This window comes from Rhopalosiphum maidis, chromosome 4 (assembly GCF_003676215.2).
Source record: "Rhopalosiphum maidis isolate BTI-1 chromosome 4, ASM367621v3, whole genome shotgun sequence".
NCBI classification, from domain to species: domain Eukaryota; kingdom Metazoa; phylum Arthropoda; class Insecta; order Hemiptera; family Aphididae; genus Rhopalosiphum; species Rhopalosiphum maidis.
In genome coordinates, this window is record NC_040880.1 from 14,945,051 (window position 1) to 14,965,022 (window position 19,972).

General features: G+C 26.6%; 1 protein-coding gene across 4 annotated transcripts in view; it reads left to right on the forward strand.

Moving 5' to 3' along the window:
* The first annotated feature begins 6,981 nt into the window (after positions 1–6,981).
* Positions 6,982–19,972, forward strand: part of LOC113560708 (neuropeptide CCHamide-1 receptor-like) — a 143,785-nt gene continuing 130,794 nt past the window's right edge. For 3 of the 4 annotated variants that reach the window (XM_026966747.1, XM_026966744.1, XM_026966746.1), the window contains exon 1: positions 6,988–7,284. The gene's annotated coding sequence lies outside the window, so the exon portion shown is untranslated. Of the gene's footprint in view, positions 7,285–19,972 lie in introns of all 4 variants that reach the window. The other variant, XM_026966745.1, reaches the window with a different exon arrangement.

The following is a 19,972-nucleotide window of genomic DNA, read 5'->3' on the forward strand; positions in this document are numbered from 1 at the left end:
TATGTATTCAACGCTATATTCGCTATATTTAAAAATCTAACTAAATATTTTTCTGAAATTTATAATCTAATGCAGTGGTTTTCGATATTTTTAGTACCGTGGACCAAATTTACCCCGAAAAATCTTTCGCGACTCACATGGTTTCACTTTTAAAATAATAGTTATAAAAAACAAAATTTGTATTGTATAAATATATATAAATTTGTAATATATATTTAGTATTTTATAGGTTTATAATCAATTTATTTTTATAAATACACTTTTAATAATGAGGTGTATGCGAAATCTGTGCTTGTTCTCTGTTATGGTTAATAACAGCATTGACATCATAATTCAAAAAATTGTTCGCGACCCATTAAAAATTGACTGACGACCTACCAGTAGGGTCACGACCCACACTTTGAGAAACGCTGATCTAATGTATCCACTCGATTCAAAATAAAATAAGTTAAAACAATTAAAAAATATCGTGTTGTGAAAAGTTAAAACTGTCCACGCTTTTCACTATTATAACTTATTTTTAAAAATACGTTTGAATTAACCTCTGCTGTTGATTATTCAAATTTAGTTTATCCGTAGACATCTAAAATACGTATTTATGGCTATTGATAATATTGCCCAAAGTATATTAAACTAATCTAATCGATATCATACTATATTATGTACCTCATTATTAGTGCATCATAATATAATATGACGATAGACCTACAATAAATTAATATATCCCTTGGGCCTTAAGTATGATCCATCCTTTTGAGTTCGATTAAGTTATACATTTGGTTCACATTAAGTATTTAAGATTGGAATTGCGATATTTCTGAAGTAAGATATATTATTTGATTTTATCCTTAATTATTGAGTAAATTTAACAAGTTTTTATAATGGGGTTGATTATAAAAAAAAAGCTCTTAATTTAATAAAATATAATAAATATTTGAAAAATTTGTATTAATAATCTAAAAAATAATTACTTGTTTTATTATGCTGTTTAAACGATTTTCATTTTTAATCAAAACATAATATTAGATGAATTTAGTTGTTTAAAACATCTGTACCTTGGCTTCTATACATGAATATTATTATATTTATTGGCTTTCATAAGTATAAAATATCGAAACAGTACCGTAATTAGTCTTACAAGATACATTTTTCAGAATTTCCTTTTTAATAACCCTAAAGTATTGGACTCAGAATTAAAAACACAAGACAACAAGACAAAAAGCTAACTTCAGAAACAAATAATTTTTAAGATATGTATAATAAATGAATAATAAAATTATAAAAGTATTGATTGATTGCAAGTTTTTTTATATGAAAAAAATGCAACTCTAAAATTGAAAGAAATAGAAGAATATTATTTTTCTAAGTTCAACATACGTAATACGTTTAACTAACCTTTGAAAAAGAACCAAACGAGTAATACATGCTAGAATTAACATTAAAGATTTACACTTGAATTAATAAATTACTATTAGTACTACTTATGTTGAAGCACTTCTAGGAAATGTTGAGTGTTGAGTGTTATTTAAAAAAAAAATAATACATCAAGGATAATAGTTTTCTATGATTGTTGTGTTGATGGGTAATTCGGCTTTTAGCCATTAAAAATAGTAAATTTATTATGCTACAGAAATGTGCATTTTTTAATTCATTCATTCTTCTCGACGAAGAAGAGTTGTTTAATTATTTTGACCAAGAATATTTGAGAAGAATGATTCATAGAACGTCTGCTTTACCCTTTAATGTTTCCACTAGGAACTTGGAATATGCACCCAACAATAATGATCACAGATAATGCATATACGTTGTTGTGTAATTCATTTGCTCATTTAGTTGGAACAAAATTCGTAAAATTGTACAATAAACTATTGAAATTAAAAAAAAAATGTGTTGATTCATTATACTGTTACTGTAATTGATAGAAGTTTATCATTATAACATCTATAATACTAAAAATAAATATAATTTGTGCATTTTACTTATATGCAGTTGCGTATTATAAGTAATCACTATAATAAATTGTGTATTTAATGCCTAACATAATAAAATTACTAAATAATATAATACATAATTAGATTACCATAATGTTATAAATCGTATATATAGTATTTATGTAGATACTAATGTTAATATCGTTATTTTTCTTTTTAGTGCTATTTTTACAGAGATTGAAGTAAATAATATAATTTTAAAACTAAAGAGTGGTAATGAATCTCTTGGACTCGATAATTTAACGGTTGAAATACTTAGAAACATTGCACCTTTAGTTATTAAATCTTTAACAAACTTTATTAACTTAAATTTAAGATAAGTCATATTTAAAAATATTTTGAACTATCGACGTTCTATTGAATTATTATCAAATATAAGTAAAATATTTGAGATGCTTAGAAAAAAAAAAACTCCAATATATTTTAAATCTAAAGAATTTTATTAATTGTAATCAATATGGTTTTAGAAACAATATGAGCATTCATGATGTATTTACTTTACTCTTTAGTCTTATTTATGAGACATTCGGACATTGAGAAGGATGTCTTAAGATCCTTAAATACACTATAACTGCTTGTTAGAAATGTTTAGAATAGTTACGTTTATACTGCCATACCAATATTTAATTAATTGCTTAAAGAAGTTCAATTAATTAACGATAAAAAATTATTTAAGTCTAATATTCAACAAATCGTATTTCAAAAACGCAATTATTAATTATTACAATTATAATATTAAATTATTGTCGCATGTTGTTGTTGTTTGTTAATATTCTAATTAAATGTAATGTTTGTCATCATGTTGTTATCTTTGCTAGATTTTGTTGCATTAAAATAACTTAATTTGTTTTGTTTTTTTTTTTACGTTTTTAATATGTATTATTATATAGGTTAAAAAGACTCCATCCCCTTCTCATCATACGTTTGCTTAAAGAGATGGGTAATAGACTCATGTATTATATTGTAGGTTGTCATTGTTTATATATCATGTTGCCTTTAACGAGTTGAATAAAAATAAATACTATTATTTTGTTGTTTTTGAATAATTTTAATCATAATATTATGTGATATGCAATGTACCAATATTCAAAAAGTAATAGGATTACAATAATTAGTATTTAATAATAAGATTAAACGTTATTCGTGAAAAATTGTAGTATTGCATGCCCGGTATAGTTAATAATTATAGAAGTCGTTTTTAAATTATAGAACTAAAATGCATTAATGCATTAATGTGTCAATAAGATAATTGTATTAATTGTAATATTTAATAAATTATGGTTTTATGTGATATATATTTTAAATACGTTAACTTATTTTACTAGAATTTACTTAGAAATTATATCTTGTCAATGCGTACACAGAATTGATTCAAAATTAAACGAAAAATATTAAAATTACTAGACAAACACTCGTGTAAAAAAACAGACTTAAAATAATAGAACTTAGCTTTTAGTAGTATTTACCACGGTTAATATCATTATCAGACTAAAAACACTTTAAAATATTTGTAATAGCATATATTTGTTGTGTTGTTATTTAACTTAAAATAAATAAAACAAATTTGGAAATTTCTATGTTAGTGTATAATAGGGTAAAGCAAACTTCTAAGCACTTAAAACTGATTTATATGTACCAAGATTTAAGTTTATAATAAGTAACTGTTAATTTTTAGATGATCTCAAAAATTAAACATCTATTTTGTAGAATAAAATTGCAAGCAAAAATTGCGTGAGGTATAATGGTATAAACTGTATTGTAGTATAAATATAACTTATTATAACTTATGAGGATTAATATTGTTGTGTGTATATATTTATTATCCTTAAGACTACATATTTTGTAACGATTTCGAACTTAAACTCTTAACATTTTTGCTGAGTTCTATTTCTCTGGCATAAAATAGTTAAAGAAATCAATGCTTGTGACCGCAGATAGACAGCCTAAAACTTGCCAAGTGATTTTAATTTCTATAAAAGGTTCAACATTGCGTGCTGTTAATAAATGATTCAAATTACAAATGAAAGTAACGACTTAAGTTTCACAAATAAAAAAGAAAAACACAATTTTTCGACATAACCATAAGTTATATTTTGTTTTATCTATTATTATTGCTACATAATGCGTTATTATATTTTGTCTATTGTGAGCAGACTCTCGTCTTGTTTAAATGGACCATCTGAGTAGTTTGTAGCCGGCCATATTATTATAAAGGTGTCCAGGCGCACGGACTAAGATAATAACAATTAATAATAATATAATCAAGTAACGATGAGCTAGATGGACGCAGGTCAAAACAATTATACATTATTGCGGCGTGTTTAAAACCAAAAGGTGGTATACCAAGAAGTATACCAAAATATAAAGTGGTACAAAAGAGACAATTTTAACTTAAAATTGTTTCCTATATTTTATTTCGTAATAAATTGTTAAATCTTAAAATAAGCTATTCTGCATTAATAATGCATTATTCGGGTTTGTTTGTAGCAACATTTGATAAGACATAAAAGATAATGCAAAACCACTTTAACCACTTCAGTTAAGGACCAAACAATTTACAGGTAGAAACTTTTGATTGTGAATTTATTTTTTTTCTCATATAGTTGGAATATTTGTTCTGAGATGAATATGATATCTACCTTTGCTTTCTAGGAAAGAAGATTATACAAAAGAAGATATGACGTGATGTGAAACCCAAAATAATATATAGGTACGATAATATAAGTCATTTTGAAGAATTCATCATTGTTTTGGTGTTTTAATTTTAATTTAGACTTAAATACATTCATAGCTATAATAGGACTATTATAGATATTATAAAATATCTATAACCACTCGAGAAAAATCAATTAAACAATTCTGTTCTAAATTTTAATACTTTGCCACCTGTTTTACTTGCAGATGTTAATATTTATGTTTATTTTTGTATTTATTGTTATAGATAAAATATACAGAAGTATATTTTATAAATACATTTTTAGAAGTAAACCTTTGCTTAGTTAGTTAGAAAAATATCTGACGATTATGTAAAGTACTATAGTTATATAATTATATCTTATAAGTATTTGTATATATTATTCTAATACCTTTAAGTAAACTTTTTTTTTAAAAATAAAACTACATATAATTATATTCAAGAGCTAATGACAAATAAAAAAAATATGTTTATTTAATGATTTATTTAAACATGGCCAAACTTGCTATTGATTTTTTTTCTTTAATTTTCAGTCAATAAAAAAATAATCATTTAGATTGTTTAATCAGATAATTCATCGATTGATCAGTTGTATTGTAGGTAACCTCTGATAGTTAAGTGAATCGCTATAAGGTTCTTAATATATTTTAAAAACTTTAAAATGTAACTTTTTTAAAGTTACATTATGATACTGATAAATTATCGTTTCTGGCATTATTCCATCATACATTTTCTTTTATTCTTATACAATTTAAATGTAAAAACTATTAACATCGTTATTTATTTTATTTTATATTTTACGAGACAAAACTTTCCATACCTATTGAAAAAAATATAAATGAACTAACGAGCCACTGAACATCTTGTATAAATATTCTTATAAATTGTACGTATTATTATATAATATAAATAACATTGTTGAATTGTTATTAAATTAGAATACCGTTGTAATTTAATTAATCGGAAAACATTTTTTTTTTATAGATGTCTATAATTCAATCAGAATAATAATTTCGTTATGAAATACAAATATTAAATTCGATATTTTATTGAAGAGTGGTTTTTCGACTTTTATTAAACTTTTTAGTGATATTGTATATAAATAATTTAAACCTTCAAAAAAACTCTCTCTTTATATATAACTTCTATATTGTATAACAATAATATGTTTATCTGAGATAAAACGAGCGAGTGGTTTTATTGATATTGGTAAGCGATTCAAGTAATTTTTTTTTTTAAATATAATCGAAGCGGTCCGAGGGTGGGGGAAGGGGGGTCGGGCAACAGGAAATCCGCTCTAGATAAGATGGTCGAAATGGCAAGGCAGTGACCATGGTTACATTAGCGGCGATTAGTTGAATTATACTACTCTGCGATTTCGTTTATCTTAATGTTAAGCCAGGAGCGTAACTTCACAATTTTAGCTGGGAGTGAAATTTTTGCAAAGCACCTTCATCCAAGAATTCTTAGAGGTGTTCGACAAACATTGTTCGTCTATTCGTATAAATTATTTTATACAGTTTTTTTTTTTTAAATATTATTCATATTTTGTTATATACATCGTTTCGTGAGGACGAACTAGTAGGTAGCATAATATAAAATGTATATACATAACATGGTGTTTAGAGTGAAACCGTTCAGAACTCATAGTTTGAAAATATGCAATGTCTACATTTGGTATTTACAGAATACACATAAGTATATGTCTAAATATAAGGTTTAAGTTAACAATTTTAAATTTCCAATAAGTCAACACATGTAGGTACACGTTAAATTTGAGTCGGTGACATATTCACGTATTCAGGCTCATTGTTACGTGTTCATGATAAATTGAAATTAAATTCGCCTGCGTTTTTAATCATTAAAACGCACTGTTCTAAAACAGTACCTGTAATTTTGTTATATTATTATTAAAAGAAAAACATACTTTGGGCCCCCTAGTGCCCGGGACCTGGTGTTACGCCGAACCCTCTCTGGTACATTTTGGTCACGCCACTGCGGCAATAAGCGTTCGTAACATTACGCATTCACGTGACACCGTAATAATATAATATTATAGGTACGTATATGGTTATTATTATGGTGTATTATATTATAATATTATGATATTTCAATGTATTATTACTTGGCTGTCCATCGAGTACTGAACAGCGACGGCAGAATTCGGTCGGGTCGCGCGTAGATCGTTTCTGACCGGTAACGTTTGGGGCGTTTCGGTCAGCGGTCGTGGGCAATCGGAAAACGAGCGGCTGAATCCGCTTCGGTTACGTTATCACGTCAGTCATCCCACATGGTTGAAACCGTATCGCAGCGGCGACAAGTCGTGCATACCGCTGTGTAGCGTCGCGTGTGGAGTGTACCGGTACTCGAACGACGATCGGAATAAATAACCGCCGTATTGCAGTAAATTCGAAAAACCCATAATAGGTACTTAACGAATAAAAGCAAAAAAAAAAAACCCACTATAACGTGCGCGTTCGGTTTTAATAATGTATAGGTTATATAGTTCATAATATTGTTCTAGACGATGTTCCTCACACGAATTTCGATCATCTTTTTCTAACGGTTTCGTGCGGACGCTACGCAAATATTGTCCAGGTGAGTAAAGCTCGTATAAAACGATAAAGCATTTTAAAGGTCGTCCATAGCGTACGTTATCGGGTTAACAATTATTGCCCATTCCGGAAATAAAAATACGCAAACATAAATTCATCGTTGCCATAGATTGGACATATAAACGTATGTTCAATTCGTGTTATTGCCCAATTGAATTATTAGAACGTCAATGTGTCAATAAATTATCAAACACAAAAACATCGAGCTAAAAATATATAATATAATAATACACGTTATATTATATTAAATTAATTGAGCTAACTAAAATTATTATGTGTTGCATAATGCAAAAAAAAAATATTTTAACGATAAGAGTATGTTTAAAATTTTTATCTAATGTTTTTGATCTCAATTGAAAATTTAAATTATACAATCGAAAAAACTCATCGCACCTAAAATTAACACTTATGTAAGTATTTTTTCAATTTTATACTATCAGTACGTTTATGTGAATTACAATTTTAATAAATATATGCAACTTAATTTTGATAAATTACAATTCAAATAAGCTAATTAAAAGCAAACATTTATTGAAACAATTAATACATATTTAATGAACTTAGATTTTCATGACTTAGAAAATTGATATAAGAAAAATTAATTTTGTTTACATGAGTTGAGTAAAATGATTATTTTCTCTACGTTATCATAATTTTAACTAGTTTTAAAACAAACAAATGGCATGTATTTATTGATTGAATTATAGTAACAAATTATGTTTTAAAATAATGTAATATACTTATGAAATATCGAAATGTATATTATAAATGATATTAATATTGAAACATTTTTGTATAAGTACATACATTTAGATTATAAGCCGAAATATTTTTATTAGAGTTAAATTCGATTTCTCACTCTAAATTCACGATATTATAAATCTATGAACTAAAATAATATTGACTGACGGTTCAATGGAATACGAATTTTCTTTAAGGATAAGTCATGCCATACGCACTTATATAGGGATCAAAACGTGCATACATATGCCAGAAAGGGAGACATCGGTAATAAAAACCCATATACGATAGCGAGGATTTAGTTGATTTATTTCGAAGTGGAAGGAAAATAACAAGTTGATATAGCTTAATATGATGTAAGGAATTTAAACACCTATCTGAAAATATGTATACAATAAATCAATAACTTTTGAACGATTTAAACTATCTTTATTACGTATTGGATATCAAATACAAATTTGTATTTGGCCTAACTCATCATAATGTTTTAAGTAATTATTTGAAATACATTTATTATTATATTAAATGCATTAATATTTGTAATGAATGAGGTAATTTTTTTTTTTTTTGTCACATTCTGATTGTTAATAATTATTGACTTAAGATCACGACGGTGAACTATGAAGTAATTTGAATGTTACTATAAAAAAAAAATCAATTTTAATCTCGATCAATATATTTTTTTTTTTATATCAATTAGCATAAGAATAATTATTGTTAAATTTATTATTTTTTATTTTTAAATCTAACAGGTTAAAAGTGCTATTCGTTTTTATTACATTATTTAAAAAAAATAAATGATTGACGGTTAAATGAATAAAATTAATATTGCTTGTTTTTTTTTATTTCGTACGTGATTCGCGAGTGGTCTAAACCGTGGTACCTAGTAAATTGTAATTTATAACCTCTTAAAATAAATATTGTATTCAATTTGGTTTTTTTTTTATGTTATGGTATTATAATACAAAAAAATATTAAATATATGATTGTTATTAGAATTTGAGAATTATTAAAAAACAAAATGTAAAAAGTATACACGACAAAATCATTGAACTTTAATTCGTGTCACAATATACGTTATAACTCAGAACATGAAAAAAATCATTGTTATTCAAACTTTAAAATGCCATGATAAATATATTATACTAAACATTTTTGATTAATTATTAAATTATTAAAATAATGAAACAGCTGCAAGCCAAAGCCTATAACGATGCTGTAAGTCGAATACTTATTAATTTTATTAGAGTAATTATATTTTCCAAAAACATTGATTATTTTTATGCCATAATTTATAAAATTTGAAAAAATACAGCATGTCCAAACTAAAAAAAAATAATGAACGATCATATTATAACTATACATTTTTTCTATAACTTGATTAATGAGTCAAAATGTTCTTCGTAAAAATATTTAAGAGTACTCTCCAGTTTTTTGATCATCTTCAAAATTATCGCGGTAATACCGTTAAAAACTGCAAATACTTAAGTCGTAATCGACTTTCAATCACATGGAATTCAAACAATTAAATTGAAAATTTTTAAATAGGTACCTATACGTATCTTTGCTATAAAACTTATAATTCGTATGTTTATTATTCGAATCGGTTAGTATATTTTGATATAACGGTGGTTAGGAATCAAGTATATTCCGTGTTTTCTTATAAAATTCCGATTTTGAAATCACATTTACTTTGTACTTATCGGGAATCACAAGCAGGGGTGCCAGATTTTCAAAGTTTTATGTATTGCGAGAGTATTTTTTTACTCTTAAGCAATACATATACTGAATTTATTATATTTAATCATTTTTTCATGTTTTTGTTATGATATATAGGTGACTAGTAATAATTAAAAGGAATGCACTACGTAGTTAATAAGAATTACAAACAAATACGTTATAATTTTCATTTTCGTACATAAAAATAAACTCTATAATAAAGTAATTGCATGACGTATTATAGGTACGTAACTTAGTTTTGTACTAGCGATATTCGAATTATACATATTAAATAGACACACAATTATCAAATCATACTATGAGATGACGCAGTTACAATTTTAATTCATATTACGTTATCGAAATGTATACTGTAGTGTATGATTATTATTATGAAAAACTAACCGAAAATGTGTCGATTAGAGGATATCACAGACATCACTTAGTGTTGTTGCGTTCGGTAAATTAAAAAACCATTATGGAATGATGGAACAACCCGATTAGTAGGAACAAAAGTTGTTGAAAAAGTTATTATTCGGCGTGTTACGAACTTTTTCTGCGGTTTATATGTAGGTATGTATGCATTCATTTTTAAATAAAAACTTTCGTGTTTAAACAACAATAATGTTGCATGTACGAGATTATTATCAACTCGTGATAAGACAACCGAAAAAACATACTTAATTCTATAGACAGCGGTAAATACATTTTAAATCAAGTTTAAACGGTCTTAAATGTATCCACGCGAAAGCGTTTCTATATATTACCTATATACCTGATATGCCTGCAACGTATTCTCTCGGGACGAACATTTAAGCTGTATGTATAACACACTTAAGTTATTTACGCGTACTTGGGTATAATAGTAATACGCGAATCATGCATGTCGTAAAATAATAATATGATCAATCACCTACAGCAGAAAACCTTTCGCCGTGCGTTACGTTTGGTAACAATTACACGTTAGCATTTTATTTCACCGAAAACATAATATACTCAATATATAATATATAATAGACAATGCAAATTGGTAATAACATATATTACTAACTATTCTACTTTATAGTGATTTAGCAAAAAATAAGTCGTCGAATTTAGTTGAGCCATTCGTCAATATATGAATAATAATATAATAGCAATAATAATAATAATACACATTTATTCAGAATCTCTTTGTAAATCTTTCGTTACGATTTATTATAAGAAAAAATCTAATCTATTAACTTACTGCGTAACTGTGCGCAGTTATTTACGAAAGTGCTTACCTTGGTCTCTATTTTATAACATAGGACTTACTTTTTGACCAAGAGAAATGAAATAAATATTTTTTTTGGAAGTGAACTTCGCGAAGCTTTTACACTCTTAACCTGTATGTGTTAAAAAAATCTTTATTTATAGTCTTGTTTACTAAAAAAAAAAAAAATGATATACCATTGTAGCAAATTATACTTTTTTGTAGTTATTTTAGCAAATGATAATTTTTACAGTTGTGTGTGTCATAAAAATTTAGAGGATAGATATAGAGACTTTAGGCTTTCAACTAATTAACTTACTCTAATAAAATTAATTTTAAAAATTCGTTATAGTAGTTATTTTTGTAATAATATGTTATTAAATTTGTATATTAAAATATAAGGATCAGGAGAAATATTTATCCTTCAAAATTACCAGCTGTATATGATAACGTCCTCGTTAGTTGCGGTCCGTGATAATTGTATTATGATTTATAAGTAATTAATGTTTGACCCACTATCGATCTCGTATTATTAGAACCTTTACAAAAAACGAGTACCTACCTAATTTAATTTTTGAAGTGCTGCGTTTTTTTCATTTAAATCAGTGGTGGTAAGTAAAAACCAAAACTATATTTTCACAAATTCGTAGTAGAGATTAGTTGTTACAAAGTTATAACATTTTTATTGTGATAAATCAAATTAATCATTTTAATAAAATATTTTTTTCTTTTATACCAAAGTTATCAACCAAAGTACCAAAGTTTCCATGAAAAAATTTAATATAAATCGATAAAGTCGTTAATTTATTATTTAACAATTAAGTGGTAGACTGGTACCTAATAATAAATAATTATAATTGATGAAAAAGAAAACAGATTTAGCCAGTGATAAACTTAAATAATTATTTTATAAATACAATTTCATGCCTATTTGCTTCTTTATTTTGTTTGAAAATATCTTAAATATAACAAAAATGTTGAAACAGAATTTTGCTAATATTGTCATATATGTTACAAATGTCATACGTATAAGTAGTGATTACTATGAGAAAAGAAAACAGCCAAGACATAGACTGGTCATTTAGCAGATTAAATATAATTTATAAAAGTGTACGGACACACCACATAACAATTAATAGATGGTCAATGAGTGGTGGCAGTGAACTGAACTTTAGCCCATGTGCGCCATCCTGTGGATAATCAGCTTAACAGAAAGCCGATATCGAAATTGTCGATTTACTTTAACTCATCGGGAGAAATAATTTTAATTTAATCATTCAATTGAAGGCCACCCCGCAATGCTTTATGCATTATTGCGTCGCTAAAAATTACGAGTAAGTTCGGTGTGTACGGGTGGAAATTTTAATGATTGTTTGTTTATTTATAATCTGTGGTTAGTGAAATGTTTTTCACAGAAACACGCATTGATATACATACATTTTTTATTATGATAGTCTCCATTTCAAATTTTTTTGTGAGCGAGCTAGTCTACTCATCGGATTTGTTTAAATATTTAATCCATATTACAGTATACGTTCAAACCGTATTGGAAAATGTTTTAAAAATGTTTAATTTGTTATACAACACTACTTCTCATACATTATACGGAATTATTCGATTATATTATATATGTATGCGGGCGCACACATTGTGTCAACTTGTTTCCACTGAAAACAAATATTTTCGTGTAGGTACTCACAAAAGCATCAGCAATTGTGTGACTTTAGAACAAGCTTTGCAGCCTCGTCTGCACAGCTGGAATGATTTAAGTACTAATCGTCGGATAATCCATAGACCCTTACCCGTCATGCTTAATGCACAGAGTGGTGGTCGATGGACCCGCGGGGAAACGTGACAGTCACACAAGCGCGATCTTGTTAAATCGAAATCGATAAAATATTTCAGTGTTTGCGGAAAACGTACACATTGTATGTATTTTTAATAGTAAGTATTCACTGTCGGGCTGTATTGTGATTAATCGTCTTTTACGGTATGTTCAATGTTCTCGAAGTCCGGAAGTTTCATTCGGGAAACTTTTCCATACATGTAGATTGTAATAACGGCGGTTCACGAGAAATACTTCAATGCAATTTTAATAGAAATTTCAAAATGGTTTTGATGACTATGTACAATGTAATAGTTATAATTGTCTACTAAACATTTGCTGTCGCCTTGATTTATTTAGAACACTGTATACAATATTTTGAAGTACATCATAGTACTGATTAATACGTAATATAAAAATATTTTATTTCATATTAAATTTGCCGGTAAAATTAAAAAAGTTTTAAAATAAAAATTAATAAATATAACTTTTGTAAATAATAGTATGTAAGTAAACAGATATAAATAAAGCTTTGCCCTATGCTTTGCCGGTAATCGTGATTTAATAAAAATATAAATTAAATTAATCTGAAATACATGTTTTTTATTTACGTTTAAGTACTAAACCTTTTTACTCTATACTTTTAAAAACTATTTAATTTTATTCAGCATTGTTCATAATATATTTAAACTGAAATCAAAATATTAATACATTTTTAGTTGTGTTTAGTATTATTAACTTTTATAAAAAGTATGTTGTAAAAAATATAAGATAATTTAAAAAGGTATATTTTGTATTAGTAAAAATAATAATAAGTTATTAAAAAGTTAAAAGTGAAATATACTATTGAAGTAATTTAAAGAAATAATAAAACATTATGTATTTGAAAAAAGTTTGGGAAATAAGTTCAATTTTTGTTGTGGTTTTTGTAATTAGAAAGTTCATGTTTGTAATACAATTTATAGATTTTAAATTTATAATATTAAATAATATGGTTAAAAATATGTATGAGTTTTTATTATATTAAAATTCTTAAATTGTCCACTATAAAACTACTAGCACTCTCGTCTCGACGCTCAAAACCATAAGGTTGTTAAATTTAGAAATCTATTTAAGACAGATTGGCATTTAAAGGATTCATGATTTACCATACCTTTGTACCTATAAAACTTCTATTAATTTGAACAGCGTGTAATTTATAAAAATTAAAAACAAAAGGACTTATTAAAAAGTTATTAAGTATAATATACTCGTAGAATTATTAATATTAGACATACGCATCGCTTACTTAATATCCTCAGATCAGATCCTATGTATGTTTTTAAAATTAATTACGCTAAGCCTTTTTATAAATAAGTCCACATTTTGAAGAATCAAAACCATTCGGTAAATTTGAACACATTTATAGTTAAACACTTTTTAAATTATTAATCTACACACAAAAACAAGGATAGTCAGCTCTAGTATATAGAAGGATTATGTATAAATAACAACTTAAGCAAAGATCTAATATCTAAATGTATATGTCACCTACAATACAATTTACTATTCAATAAATTCTGTTTAAATATAAATGATTAAAGCAAAATCGTATGTATAAAATATATTGGTTAATTAATATAAATTTTTAAAAAAAGAAAATATTTTAAAACCTTATTGGTATTTATTTCATAATTGTCTTAAACTATAATTTTGATAGTCTATTTATGATTTGTTTACTGTTGGAGTCTGCGAAGTTAGTCTTGTTTACGTGAGACAATAATAATAATTATATGTATTTGATAATCGTGTATTATAATACTTCTCAAATAACTTACAGTATTTTTAAGTTTTTATAAAGTCTCTGCTATAATTGTCTTTTTATTAATACCATTATTGAATTTCACCAATACATATTTAAAAACGTTGCCTGAGCAACACTTTAACCAGTCTGACCCCAATGTCGTAACTGCATAAACATTTATTTTTGGCGCTCTTATACGTACCTATGTAATTGGTTGTTATGACTCATTACAATCTAGACATTAAATTAACATGACATTTAATATGGTTAAAAATAATAATTTTTTTTCTTTTTTAACTTTTTCGATATCTCTTTTAAACAATTTTTATTATAATTATTATATAGGTACGTATAAATATTGAATCTATAGTCAATGTTTCAGAATTATTTATTTCAAAATATTTTTTTCTTTTGCGATAATAGTCCATTATAGTTACTGGATTTGTTTACTCGCTAAGAAATTTCTGAGGATGCCTGTGTTCTACACATATTTTTAGGAATAATAATAACGAAAAATTGATATTAAATAAAATTATAAAAACATTAGTATAAAATAGCAAATCTGCAGTTATAGAAAATAAGGTTGAAGGGTAAAGAAAAAAACTATACGTTAAAACAATTTTGTTTATAAGGAAAAATGTATAATATACCAGTACTAATACACGTGATGATTATCTGAATAATGAAAATAGCAGAATGTACTTATTTATTGCGTGTTTTTTTTTTTTTAAAAATTTCCATAAAACATATTTGTTAATAGTGTTTTTACTTAAATCTTTTACAAAAAAAACCATTTAACCACTAACACTGTGTTTTTGTAAATATCCTTTCACTCGACTTAAGTCATTATTAAGCATCAACAATTACTATTATAGTATTATAAGTTTAAGTAGGTACTTGCCTACTTGGTACTCGTCGAAGTAATGCGAAAGCAGTTCCCACGGCGCCGTCGGTTCAAACAGGAAAAAAAAAGGTACTTGCCTTAATTTTAATCATTTTCGTGTTTTTACTTCTAATTTTATAAATAATTTGTTTAAAATATATTGGCTGTTTTCTTGAAATATCAATATTCACATTTTTTTGTTGCGTAATAGTCGTATATAGTATTTGCAATCTTGATGATGGGAAATAATTGGATAAAATTAAAAATCACAATTATCAGTTCTTTACATTACCTATTAAAATAAAGTACATACTTACATAAGATGTTAAGTATAATTATTTACTCAGCTTAATAGCGATTCAATTATTATGTATAATTATAAACCATCAATAAATGTTATCTGATTTATGATAAGTTAAGTTTCGTAGACAAAAACTTATAGCAATTATTCAAGTAGACAATAATATTATCTAGCAACTACAATAGTACAGGCACCAACATAATAATCATTATAAAACATATTAATTAAAAGTTAAAATTTGTTTTATATTAAATATTTTCGTGTATGCCGATGATCGTTTACGTTTGTTTTTTTGTTTATCACACCAAAATATCGTTCATTGTTCATTGCCCATTGGTCAAACAATAGAATAAAAAATATTCAAATATACAACATAATTTGCACATCATATTATTATACTAAAAGAACTTTTAATACCAACAACATTCTGGTTGAACTTGAAAATTCAACAGTTGTTGTATAATTTATATAATATAATATACTTATTATTATATTTATACAATTATGTAAAAATAAATCGGCTTATTTAATTTAATTTTAAATAATAGCCGTAATTTTAATACATAATATCACATACAGCGTACATCAGTGGTGGTCAAATTATATTTTTTATGGGGAGGGATGTGACTGATTTTTTAATATGCACTACTATTAATCATTAAAATATAATATATGGTTATGCCTAATATCAATTTTTTTAAATTAAGGTAAATTGGTACTTTATTTATAACAATGTAGGTAATATAAACAATATTTGTATTGTATTATTAAATCAATTTTTTTGTTTTTTTTTTTTTTTTGCTAATTTATCTAGTACTTCATTGGAGGTTATATTTATAATCCCACGATGAACAGCCATAGTGAACAAGCCATTGAGACGACATAAATAAAACATTTTACTTTAATTAGTTAAACAAATATTATCGGCAAGTCCACAACTTCATTTTCTGTAATGATCTTAGGGATCATACTATTTTTTTCATCCGAGTCCGAGTGTTTAGTAGTGGAGCAAGTAAAATATGTGGTAATTTTTCTTTTATTAGACATTATAAAATAGACTATAGACAATAATATATATTACAATTTACAGCAGACAGTTAAAATATGTGTAATGCGCGACACAGTATGACTGTACGAGACACGAGTGACGAGTACGAAAGCCAAAACACTATGGCCTGTGTAACAAAATATTGTGACAAATGTAATAATAATCGATGAATTAGCCAACTATAATGACATAGCTACGTACTATTGTTTTAAGAGGACTACGTTCTACCCACATGTGTTGTCTCTGTCTCATTAATGTAGATCATAGCAAATTTTCGTTCAGCAGAACACATTTTGTGATGTTAGCTTTAAAATTTGAGTAAATTTACCTATTATCAAATTTACTCTAATATTAATCCTAACATCACAAAATGTGTTCGGCTGAACGCAAATTAGCTATGATCTACATTAATGAGACAGAGACAACACATGCGGGTATAACGTCTACTTAACACGTTTCGGCCAATGGACCGGTCAAGGGAGGAGTGTGTTGACGTGTTGTAATTGAATATTAACGATCATCGAGCTAGGCAATTCCCGTATATTTTTTATAAGCAACTGATTACTAAATATTAATAATAATAACAGCCTTGTTCCTAGAATGAGTCTAGAATCTAGATAATAATAATATACGCTCATGAGCGTTATTTTGAGAAAAAATTAAAATAAAATGTAATACAATAACATTATAGTACAATATACATAAATGTAATTATTATAAATATTAAAGAAAAAAAGTCATGGGGGGATTTATCCCTCCCCCCCGTTTGGCTGCCACTGACGTGCATATTGCGATAACAACGTATGGTTTGGTCGTGTTACCGAGTCATCCGTACGGGTAAGTTGCTTAATCTTTTCATAATATATGTTTATATTTTTAAACAGAAATAAGCACACCTACGTAATAGTAGGAGCGTCAAATTTTAAGCTGAAAGTTGGCATAACTCGGATTTTTTGGGTACTCTTACTAGGTAATCTCATCCGATTTTATTGTTTAAAAATTAGAATACAATATGCAGGTGTGAAAATTATGTACGATTGTGAAATACACGACGCAATCACGCCAATTATTTGATGTGAGGTAAACGGTTAAACGGTGCAAACGATGCATGGCCCGAAAATCTAATCAACAGCGATACTCAAACGGTGTCTGTTGTGTGTCCATACAAAACATTGTATAAGATGTTATAACTTATAATTTATCGAAGTAAAACCATTAGTGTGGACAATAATTACAATAAGTATACATAAAGGCATAGAGTTCAGTTGATACTAATTACACGTTATTATATACCATGACACACGAAGTAGGTATAATGACACGACGTTCATTATTAGGGCGATCAATATTATAATTTGTTTCGTGTTTTTAAGTTTTACAAAAACAAAAAAAAAAAAAAAACCGAATTTTTCTTTAAGGTGTTTGATCCGTTACAAGGCCAACCAGGATATGAGATCGTTATTGTAATAGGTTTATTGTAGGTATTTTATATGTATAAGGTATAATATAAGTATATACGTGTTACATATTAGGCAATACCTATAGATAAACTATTGTTCAAACTGTACGTCATGGCCATCGCTACTAATAAAATATAATTATATACAGTTGAAGTGTCGACAGTTTTTATACTCTTTACGAAATTTGATATGTATTATAATTTTGTATTTTTTAAAGTGTCAAACGTTGAAAATCATTACAATATTATACTTATGATATGTAGGTAGAATATTATATATACTTATCACCTAGTATTTTTCATTTATTTCGTTGAGGAGATTGGACTATTCAAAACTATATTATTTTTAAACTGAACAAGAAGTAACACAACCGAAACCTCTCTAACACGCGAGCCACAAGTTATGATTGCTTACTACTTGTAGCGTAGTTTTAATACCTACTACATTAAGTATTTTTCAAAAAAAATACAATCTATGAAATAAGCATATGTGTGTGTGTGTGTGTGTGTGTGTGTGTGGATGTGTTCCAAAGTACTTTTATACAAATTACTTTAATACCGAGACTGGTAATGTAAAATAATAAAAACTTGAAAATGTCCTCGGTAAATACGAGTAAATATTTTACATACACAGGTACATCCTTGAAATCCATAGTATATATTAATATTTGTTGTTATATAAGAGCTAACAGGTTCGTGTCAAAAGGAAAATATTGTGTAGATGTAACATGCGTAAAACCATGACAAGCCACGGAGCCATCAGTGTATTAATAAACACAATTATTTAATATTTTTGTTATTATGTATCTACGTAAAATAATAGAAACCTACTTAAAAATGCTAAACAATTATAATGAGGAGTGCGTCATTTTATGCAATTCTCACGAGGTGGGACGATTACACCGTCGCACGAGTTGAATAATATAAAACACACATGTTTTGAAATAGTGATAACAGTAATAACGTTAGGTGTGTAAATAAACTGTATTCGTAGGCCTTTTTATCAACATTCAATCGATGTCAAAATATGTTCTGTAAATACCAAACAATTTTCATTACCGCATAACCGATAATGATAATATTATTTATATTAACCCATGACCACAAAGGGAAAAACTTACCATAGTTAAATATTAAGTTTACATCTAAAATCTACTGTTATAGGGTTTCTAACGAATTTATATCATTCAGTATCTTTCAATTACACAATACTGACTATAAATAAATGTATAAATAGAATTATTTACATTCAGGTTTATCGTAATTTTCGAAATTTAAAATTTAAAATTATAAGCTTGTAAAGTATGTATTTTTTTCACAGTATACATACGATATTTTTTTTGCTACATTTCATACTGTCTAATAATAAGTAATAATTTTTAATAAATGATATAAAAAAAATTTAAAAAAAAAAAAATTGTTCTAGAACTGTTTAAAAAATGTATTTTAATAAATCTGTATATTTACTGCTTACTAGGGGTATAAACATACCCCTAAAGTTAAAAACTAAAAGCCACGCGAATAAAAATGATAACGGAAACCGCGCAAGTGGACACTGTTAAATATAATATAATAAGATACGAATTGGTTTCCATTATATGAGATTTTTATGTAACATTAATTTCATGCCGGATTGTTAACGACATTTTCGAATCCTGCTCTTGAGTGCCTACCGTGG